The following is an 11,196-nucleotide window of genomic DNA, read 5'->3' on the forward strand; positions in this document are numbered from 1 at the left end:
CCATGCTAGGTTTTCAGGACTATCTTATTTAAATGATCCAGAAGCACTGTGAGTCTGAGGGGAGAGGAGGGGGACTGTGACACTGTTGGCTCGAGGCACACGTGGCAAGGGCAGGCACAGAGCCAGCCAGTTTGCTAAAGGCAGGGGAGCCAGCCCTGCTCATGCCCAAAGCAGCTCTGCTATTCCTGTCACCGGCCTCTCCACAGAGCCTCTGCCAGCCCATGGAGCAGGGCACAGGCACATGATAAAGATAAGCAGGGACTGAAACGAGATGGCACCAAATTAATTTCCCTTTGTGTGACCTATGCACTAGATTTTCTGGCATCTCAAGAGGCACAAAGAGAAACCCACTGGAGTAAGCAAGGCCCTGTGTCAGCAAAACACTTCTTTTCTCACCTAAAACACCCAGGCTGGTGGAGCTGTGAAGGTAAGTAAGGATTACTCACTGTTTCCAAGAAGAGTACCACGTGTTTAAGAGATGACTACAAAGGGGCAGGGAGAGCATTCATCTCTTTTTCCTTTATTCCTTCTTTGAAACAACTTAGTATGCACAAAGATGTGAAAGCTGCTTTTTTCTGATCTCAAAAAATCAGTACAGGAAGAGGGAGTCCACTGGTTAATTACTAGGCAACACGTTTCCTATGAAACACTCTGTGGATGACCAAAGAGCAAATAAAACATCATCAGAAACATCATAAAAGTAAAAAATGAACAAGAAAAGGCTTTGTCTTCATCTAGCGTAATGTACATAGTTCAAACAAACAAAGCAAAAAAAAGCTTCACAATTGTATTCAGTCAGGAATCGAGGATGGTCTGAAAATACATTTAAAAATTAAGGTCACCAAATCTGAACTTCTGTATTGTCCAGTAAATGAAATTTCCTCCACTTGGTTCATGGTTTTTTGCTTCCTGCAACTTTTTTACTAAATATTTCAGCCAACAAAAGGAAATAACAAAACCAGAAAGGAGACAAGACATTCTTTTTCAAGGAATCTGGAAACTAATTTAGCAAAGTGGGTCAAAGGAAATGCTGAAAAATACAAATCCATCCTACAGTTTAACTTAAGCCAGAAAGTACTAGTCTACACACACTTTTTGTAGCACTTAATAGATTTGGTTTAGAAATCAAGAGAAAACAGAACAGTCACCCAGTGTGGATAAATATGCCAGAATTTGTGACTTGGGAAAAGGCGATGTTAATAAAATAATATAGTGGCAAAGACTAAAAAAAAAACATATTTGCCAAATATCATACAGATCTCTTTCCAGCAAGAACGGCCTGCATTGGGAAAGCAGGAGCCCATTATCTGTTTATCCACTAAAGGTGCAGGTTAAAGAGAGGTACTTGACAGGAGGGGACTGGAGGTCAGGAGAAGTTCTGATGACAAACCATCTCTCTCCTTTTAGATGAGGCTTTAGTAGAGCAAAACAATTCAAGAAGCCCTCCCCCAAAGTGGGATTAAGAGAGATGTAAACAAGATGTAATTGTGTACCTGTGTAGACCTCAGAGGAAGAAGTTAAACGAGGATAAAAGAAGCACAGAAGAGCTGGTACCAGAAGGGAGTAGCCAAGAGTCAAGGGAATGGAACAGGAATTACCTAGTCCAGGAACATACTGCTGGAATATGTTCCCACTGGCTATAAGCGTCACCACCTACTTCAAGCTGCCTGTTTTGCATTTGTATTGTAGGAGGGAGAAGGTAGAAAACTTAGAGCTGAAAATAGAGATTATTGCTGAATTTTGGTGCCGGGAGATATGTACCAGCTGAATACAAAAGAACTCTCCCCTTCCCTAATTAATCAAAACAGACATTTCAGGAAAAGTGAGCACATCCAGATGTTCTCCTGAACCACCTGCAAATATCCAAGCATATTCATGCTAACCTTTACCAGATAACTGGCAGAGAGAATCATCCTGCTTTATCAAGCAATTCACAGTGTGACCTTAAATAAATCACTTGCATACGATCAGCAACAGAGAAGAAAGTTTTCTTTCTGTAGAGGTAATACATGAAAACAGTGAGAAACATGGAAAGGGAAGGGGAGGGAACGGGGGGGGGGGGGGAAGGGGAAGGGGGAAGTTGGTATTTATTAGGAATCCTTTTTCAGTTTTGGAAAGAGATTTTTAGATGAGATCACTGTGCCACGAAAGATGAATGCAAGTAACTGAGAAAGGGACATATTTGGTTAGTCCTGGTGACAGGTATTTAGGTATTATTGAAAAATGACACAAATATCTGAGAAAATATTTGACAAAAAAGCCTTCATTAGAGAAAATTAGGGATTTTCATAGCTCAGAAAGAGAAACAGACACATAAGTGCTTGATAGAAAATGCATGTTCCTCTCTCTTGCCTTTGAAGGTCACTTTTATTCTTGGCGAGATTCTCTCTCTGCAGAAGGGGTGAGCAAACAAAAATACACCACAAACATCTGCTGATCTCCTGTACAGAACTCAGTCTCCCGTGAGGTTCTTTCCTCCCACTGACCAGCTATTTAATTTACATCAGTAGAATGGGAACGTGCCTATAACCTGATCTAACTAGTGAAAGATGACTCTGCCCGTAGATCTGCTTTTAGGAACTGCCGTTTGAACTAGGCAGCATCAAGGATGAATTTAAAACCCCTGGGTGAAGCACAAGGTACAGCTGGATCATAAAATGAAATTGGATTTTCTGAGGCCCCTTTCCCTGCACCCCTATCGCCCTGCTCCCCAGGTGCTGTGCTTATGCCCTATAGATACGCATGAGCTGCAGCACAAAGCACAGTTGGCAGCTAATTTGGATTTAGCCATTTCACACTTGCAAGCCGGGGATTCAAAGCCAAATATCCGGGCCTGCCATCCTACTTTCCAGCACAGAAACAATTTAAAACAGATCTAACACCTATGTAGTACTGATTTGGTTATCTTCAAAATCCCCATTGTTCTGTTTAAAGAGCATATCCTCCTAGAATAGCCTCCTTTTGATAAACAACTCCTTCTGCATGTCAGCCAAACAACAGTTTTGGTCTTTATCACAAGTGGACCAGCAGCAGAAACAGTGTGTGGTGAAGTGGGGGAGGAGGGGGTTTTAGCTGAAAATAGAGTTCATTGTCAGCTGGACTTTAGACTCAGGTTTTTAATTAGGTTTTGGAATGTGGATATGAAGCAGTTAAAAGAACCCTACCTCCAGCCCTTAAAGGAAGAAGTGTTTATTCACACACTTAAAAGCATAGTAGGGCCTCAAGTAACGGACTTGAAAGTAAGCACAGAAAAATTTCTTGTATAAGAAAGTCAAAATATACAGAAAGCAAAATATTAATTCTGCAGGAAACAAATAAACAAATTCTCTTAAATAGAAGTAGACAACTCCAGAGAACCCTTTTCAAAAGAAAAAGCTGCAAAAAAAAGTTGCAAAAAATTGATGATGATATATAAATGCATATTAAAAAAACATAATAACAGATATATATATTTTTAAAAGTTGTGTAGCCTGGAGATTTCTGTGCCTTTTACACTATTCATAGGAAATTAATGGAGGTGCTACAAATTAATTACTTTTTTTAACACTCCAGATTGCATTTGGCAGAATGTGACCATTTCTGAAATGTTTATGAAAAATATTAACCCTTTTTCAATAAAATATCATTGGTATGAGTTTATAACAACACTACATAGTTTGACTGTATATTTTATTTCCAATGTCCCCTCAGCATGGCTGAAAATATTTTTACTTCTTCAGTTCTCAGGATTAGTGGGTATGCATATGTGATAAATGCTCTCTAAAATCTGTTACAAGAAAACGGTTCTTTTTGTGTGTATTCCTCACGAGCAAATTATCCTAAGAAAGCTGATCCTTGAATACCTGATATGGCCATTTTTAGTGATCACCATCACAAGTGTGGAATAGTAAAATGGAAAAAAAAATACACCCAAACACAAAAATAATGACCAAGGAAAAATACAGGTTACATACCATTTATAGTCTACGTTCTGGAAACCACACAATTCTTAAAATAACCATGTGTTTTACTAACAACTGCATAAAATGTTCCTGTAGTTAGAGAAGGGGCAGTATCCCTGCTATAGTCTTATGTTAAAAAACACTCTTAGGTCAACAAGCCGCCAGGGAAACCACATCACTTTGTTCTAAAATGTTTGCTGAAAAGCTGTAAGTGGCCTAAACAACACAAACTTCAACATTTTCAGCAGTGCTATCTCCTGTCAGGGCTAACTGACAGCACACCATGCCATGGGATGACTCCAGCTCGCACAAACAGGCGAGACTTGGGCTGAGACAGTTGAATGTGGAAAATACTGACGGTCAGTGCTGCCTGGTTTCTAGGTGTCCCACAGACGGAGCATCTGGTCAACGTTAACTGTGGCATCCTGTAAACACCGGCTGATTGATAATAGTCTAATGCAGGCAAAGTGACCGTGTAAGACTGTTTTCCTCTGTTTTGGTGGTAATCAGGTGGCATAGCCAAATGTTGTGCCTGTGGAAAGGAACTCTGGAAGTAGTTAAAGTGTTTACAGCACAGTCTGTGACAGATAAGGAGAGAAGATGCTCTTCAAAAGACAGTAAAATCTATTCAAGCATAAGGTTTATTCTCCTGTTCAACACTGAGAGCCACAGATACCTCAAACGCAACTTTGGCTGGGAAATCAGACTAGCTTTTCAGCAGATTTCCAGTATTAGAGGCTACCAACACCAAAGTCTTAGTCCAGTAACATCATATGCCAAAGATCCTCAGTGGTCAAAGAGGTGACAGAAGTTCTCAAATATCTTACATATAAGGAAATAAACTTTTCAAATCTTACCATAACTATTTAAATAGGCCAGCCAGCACTTACATATCTACAAATCATCAAATGAGATGGGAAAAACTTTAATATAATTGTTGTGCAATTGATACGAAAGAACTAAAGTTGATTTTCTATTTACTAATTTTTTTTTTCACATCTTGGTGGCAAATACAAAACATAGCCTCAATTGTATTTCCTACAGGAATAAAAATTAATTCCACTCATTCAAGGCTCCATGAGTGTTTGGAGTTCAGGCTGCGTTTTTTTGTTTGGGTGTTTTTTGAAACGAAAATAACCTACATTCAAATACAGTATATGGTTGTCATCCATGGAAAAAAATATAAACATTCTCCATATTTTAAAGTCAGTTAAAACTGAGAAGAGATTAGAGATTAAAAAAAAAAAAAAAAAAAAAGAGGGAGAAAAGAAATAGATTTACCCAGTAAAGAAAAGATTTAAATTTAAAGATTTTTAGCAGCATTGCTGGAATAAAAAACAATCCATGCATTCATGTTATCATGCTGCAGCCAGAAAAAACATGTGTGTAACAATTCTGTGCAAATATGTCACTAAGGAAAACTAATACTGTGTTATGGAATTAAACAAAGAGATGAAAATTAGCTGCAAACTAACGGTGGGGAGGAACAGAGTCCAATTTTGGACTAGCATGCTTTAAATATTTTGAATAATCTCAGGATCATCAAGATTGCTGTGAAGGGAATTTATGTTCATTTCAATGACACAGAATCTAGGTCATTTCAGTGAGTCCTTTAAGGAAATAAAATCGAACTGCAGAAATGTGGAGGCCCGTCAGATAGTAGAGGGGGCTACAGCAAAAAGAGAGTCCCCTGATCTCAGTGCTCGTTGGAGCAGTTTTTACAAAATAAATATTTTTTTCTCACGCTTTCCCTTACTTTTCATTTTAGCAAATTTGCAAATGTTTATGAAAAGAAAGCAGAGATGAGATTGCATCTGGTTTGTCTATGGCGCCATTCGTTGATATAGGAAGACTGCTTGGAAAAGGTGATGAGTGGTAAGTTGGTGAATGATATTAATAGAGAAACAATAGACAAATCTCTCTCAATGTTGTAGTTAACTCTTTAGTATTCCTATTTTGGTTTCTCCCTCTTCTTCAGAGGGGCCAAGCAAAGGATAATGATTACATCTCTCTGCACAAGCTGCTATTTTTTTTTCCCTCCAAAATGTTAGCATTTTTCTCCTTTTCACTTCCATGAGCACTGTGTATGTAAAAATATTTTTGGAGGGAGGAAGGGGGAAAGAGCAACACACTGAAACATTATTTTTTCTCTAATTTGGGTCCTTAAGCAGAACTTAACAACATTTCAGAGTTTAATAAAAGGGATGACATATGCCTTCAACACAAGTCAAACACCATCTAATGTTGCGTTTTTTCCTGAAGGTGTGGATGGAGAATGCATAGATTTAAAGGGAAAGCTCTGCCTTGATACCCACTAAGCAGAGAGCTGAAACATGCAAACCACTAAGTTCTTATTGTAAATATATAACTTTGTTGAATGGAAAGAGCCTCCTTTCAAGAGCCCTTAATAGAGAAAAATAGGCCACATAGAAATGATTTGCAGTTTCCCAATGAGCACATCAATTTACTTAATTAAATATTGCTTTCAAAGTTTCAGTCACAATAGCTCTTGTCCCTTGCCAGTTGCAGTAAGAAAGATACATTGAACAAGGATGTCAGCTGAATACTAGCATTGATGTTAATGCCAACTGTCCAAAACCTTGCCAAGTCGCTGACTTTAGAGCGAGGACTCCCTCATTTTCAGCTCTTTTTAAGGCTTTGTAAAAGTACTGAAATTCTAGTAGCTCAGTTTTGTGCATTTTGCAGAGACATACAAGACCCTATTGGTCTTGTAACCTACAGGACAAGATCCATTTACCATGCTGAGGGGTTTTCTAATGGAAAACATTTGTGTCAGAAATTATTTTTACTTTCATTGATGATGACCAGATTTCGGTCCCTCATTTTGTTGCATTAGATTTAAGTTTACTTTGGAATTGCACTCATATTTTAATTTAGATTTTAAAAGAAAAATCTTACCTCTAAAAAAATGCCAGTCATTCTCTGAAATTAATCTCCTACATTCACATCGCTGTAGTGTGACATCTACATTTTTTTCTTGGTTTCTCATTTCTGCACAGGACACAGAAACTCAGACACATTCCATTAAGTAGATTTCTGTAGTTTGCCTGCATCCTCAGTTAAATCCAGACGTCTAATTTTAAGTAGAAGGAGTAATTGTTTTCTCCTTCATCTAAAAGCTATGTATCTGAGTAAGGAAAGAATCCAAGAAGAAAAACAGTTTTGAGCAAGAGTGTCATTCTGCAGTTCCTTGAGCATCAGGATTGAAGGGTAAGATCACACAAAAAGCAGTGAGAACAGTGAAAGTAAACCCTTCCCCACAACATTCCCACTTGCTTCTTTTTCACTTTCAGTGACAGAGGCATAAAAAACAGCAATGAGATATGTCCAGCAACACTAGAGGCAACGTGATATACATACCTATGGAACCTGTTTGTTTTCCAGCAAGTTTCGTATGGACTTCCGTTCTTCTGTAATAGAGATTGAATCTTGTAAGTGGGTGCTCCAGTCCAGACTGTGGGGCTGCCTTGGTGCTTGTGGACTTCTAAGGTGAGATGCATAAATAATTGGTCACTGATGCTGCCTAATCACCCACTTTATTGTCAGCTTCATTCTAGAGGGAACTGCATTTTAATTCTGGCATACCAAAGCCATGCAGCTAAGACTCACATCTTCTCAAAATTAAGTGAATGGAATTCACATAAGACATGTTTTTTAATCCTACTTCAATACCTAATATCAGACAAGTGAGCTGGAAGTCCTAATATTTGTTTGGACATAAACCACATTATTTTATATCATGAGGTGTAATTCACAATTAGAAATTTATATTTTAGGACACATCACTTGTAACTTGTTTTCTTTAAAGAGTAGTGACCTCCTAAAAAAACCTGATGTGCCAAGATTCATTTATAGTCAATTATATTTTAGTGTAACACAAACACAGACCATGCCCAATAACAACCCAGCCTTTTTAAAAGGTAGTTGGAAGGAGCCCCAAACCTAGTCCTGAATTCCAATGACACACAGGTCTTTTGAAAACAATATTTCCATTCATCTGAAGCATCAGCTTATCATCATAGCCTTATTATCTGTCTTGGAGTTAGTCTTTTAAGCAGAGTTAGCAAGACTTGGATTCCAAACATTTAATCTAAATTCCATCTCAGGACTGGAAGAAATGTCACTGGTGTGCAACCATAGGAGAGGATGAAAGAAAAGATCTGAACTGTCAGTCTTCAGACTTATTCTCGTCAGAAGGAACAAAGGGTGTTGAACACCTCATAAGACTCAGTCCTGCATTTTAATTTAATTACAACTGTAATTTTATTCAGAAAACAAAAAACAATAACTGAATGTCTTCTTCATGATTCCCTAGTGCATAAGTTGCACATTGCATGTTCTCTCCATTGCTTTGTCCAGGCCTCCAAAGCCTTAGAGAGACTCTTGCACCATTTCTTGAGGCATTTGTCCTAAAGTTTCAATGGCAAACCAAATAAAAGGCAGAGAATAAAAGGGACTACAACAGCAGAGAGTGATTCTCTGTTGTGTAACATCACAGCTTGAAATTGTAATTAAATTAGTAATACAGAAAAAGCAAACTTATAAATCACATTACATGTAAAACCCCTATAATTCTTAAAGAACTCCTCATATCCCTGTGAATTCATGAGCCAGTTTTAAGCGACTCCCACAATGAAATTTTGCCCAGACAACCAAAGCACCTAGATGAACAAATGTGGGAATGAAGGACCAAGTGTTAAGCCTTTGAACTTACAGGTATGAGCTTTGTGCCTTCAGCATTATAAGCATCACCTGGTACGTATATTGGGGTTACTTTACTGCTGTGTTTTTGCCACTTTCCTGCAATGCTGGCTAACATCTGAGTGATATGTTATTTTACAAGAAGAAACAGAAATCATTCTCATCCTGATGGCCCAGCTGACATACTCAGTGCTCAAATAATTTTTTTGTCTAGATTTCCTTATATTTTTTTCTGTCAACAACTATGAGACTATAAAACCATCTTTATGTTTTTCTTTTATAAGCATCTTCCCATATGTCACCAAGTCTTTCTTTTTCCCTGAGATCTACATACTGCCCACCGGATCCTTACATCTGACATTTGACCATTTAATCAATCCTAGAAAACCGCCCTTTGTTGCACACTGAAATAGAGAAAGGCTAATAGCGTTTATTCACTGTAGTGCAGTTGGTCACTATTACTTACTTAAAGAGTCTTTTATGTGCTCCAAACACTGTTCACATGCAACGCAACTGCACTGTGTAACAAGCTGGAAGGCAGCAGCTAATTGCACAGTAGTGGAGAAAGAAGAATGTAGTGACTCAGGACAAAAACCCAGCTCACCCAGAAAATGCTATGTGCTCTTGAATGTTTACACAGAGCAGACAGACCTTTTCTACTTTGTTGTTTTCAAGGACACGTCAGATAACTCATGCCACGGCAGAAGCCAGAATTTTGTTTCTCTTCTTCCAAAGGATAAAGGACTGAATCAACCACGGCTACAGTTCCTGCAGTCCCAAGGAGTCTGTAGTTTTTCAAACTTTAAACCGAGAGGCTTTCAAGTAGTGACAGTGTCTTCACACACACATACTTGAGGGCCGGGGGGAGGAGAAAGGGAAAATAAAAGGCAGCTCTTTCAATATAAGCTGCTCTTGAGAGCTCTACATTGTGCTAGCTTTTTCATTCATCTTCTTGTTTTTAGCAAGCAAGGATAACTAATGTGCTATTGTTATTCACTTTTCTCAGAAAAGTGGCCAACAGAGGCTGCTTCCACCGCAGTTCCATGAGTGTTTAACATTAAAAAAGAGCCTTCAACTGGGCAATGGGTAAGTCATTACACTCCGGCTTTAAAACAACAGGACCCATACATAAAACATGCTCTCATGCAAATCTGACCTACATAATGTTGAAATCTTCCAATGTCAGGAAGATTTCACAAGTAATCCCATGTGTCCCATAGCTGTAAAACTGGTGTTACTTTAGCACCACTGAAAGCACCGCATTTGCCTCCAACAGCTCATCTTGGAGTCCCTCGACCCTCTCCCTGCCCTTCCAGTTCCTTACAGTTTGGCCAGGAAGTTTAGATGGGACAAACGTCTTCAGAACTATTCATCCTATGCCAAGAAATGCTCTTCCAGCTCAGCTTACATAGAATTTAACCACCTGGGAAAGACTGTAACTCTTTGAGCCACAAAAATGAGACGAATGTGAAACCTCTGACTTCAGTTAGACCAGAATTTTACTTCCAATCCCTACAAAAACAGCTGAGTGTTCATTTTAGGCCCTAAGACACAAAGACCAAATGTCACCTCAAAGCATGAACAATAAGGAAGATAGTTTTGTTTAGCTATCAGAATATTTCAAATCATTCTTTGAAAAACAGACTCTTGAGCACAATTACATCGTATTAGCAACTTCATGCATGATGGCCAGAGTATTTTAGAATAACAGCACTTCAAAAACTTTTATTGAATTGAAATGCTTCAGTTTGACCAAGCTTTCATTTCTCTAGATTGAAACCTGCCAAATCTTTGCTTTGGCAGAAAATTATAATCGGTTTCAACTTTTTAAACCATTTTTCAGCCCAGAACAATTACTGTTCTAGAACACAAGGACATGAAAACACACATGCTTAAGATGGGCATCTATTCCAAAATTCATCTAGTCTTTTCAACTTACCGAGTATCTCAGTAAAGTTTGTTGTAGCATAAGCCATTTGGTCACATTTCAAGGTCAACACTTTTTCACCCCTTCTGCCAGATGAACCCTTGTCTTGCCATTTCTTCTGCAGAAGACTTGCAGTTTCAAACTCAGCTCTAAATCTGGTACTTCTATGCAGAAAAGGACTCCTTACCTTTGACTGCGATATTCACATGGGCCTACAGTTTTCTACACCAAAAGCTTATTAAAAGAGCAGTTTTGAATAGCTGTACTAGATATTCTTAAGTACATTGCTCAGCCACAGTAAATACAATCACTTTATTCATCTCTACATGGAAAGCTTACACTTATTCATGCCTCATTAACCTAAAAATCTTTCCAGCATGCTTATCATCATTCACTGTCTTCTGATTTAAGAAAAGAAAATTTTTCTTACCCTAATCAAAGGGATGAAATGATCCTCTAAATCATGTTGTTAAACAATACATGTCTCCACCTTATATGGATGCTATATAAATCTCCTTCCTTATAAGAAGTGGGAACAAAAGGAACAAAAATGTTACATTAGATTAAGTCGACTAATCTCGTAGGCCTAAATCAGCCATGGCTGAG

This window comes from Cuculus canorus, chromosome 3 (assembly GCF_017976375.1).
Source record: "Cuculus canorus isolate bCucCan1 chromosome 3, bCucCan1.pri, whole genome shotgun sequence".
Taxonomy (NCBI): Eukaryota; Metazoa; Chordata; class Aves; order Cuculiformes; family Cuculidae; genus Cuculus; species Cuculus canorus.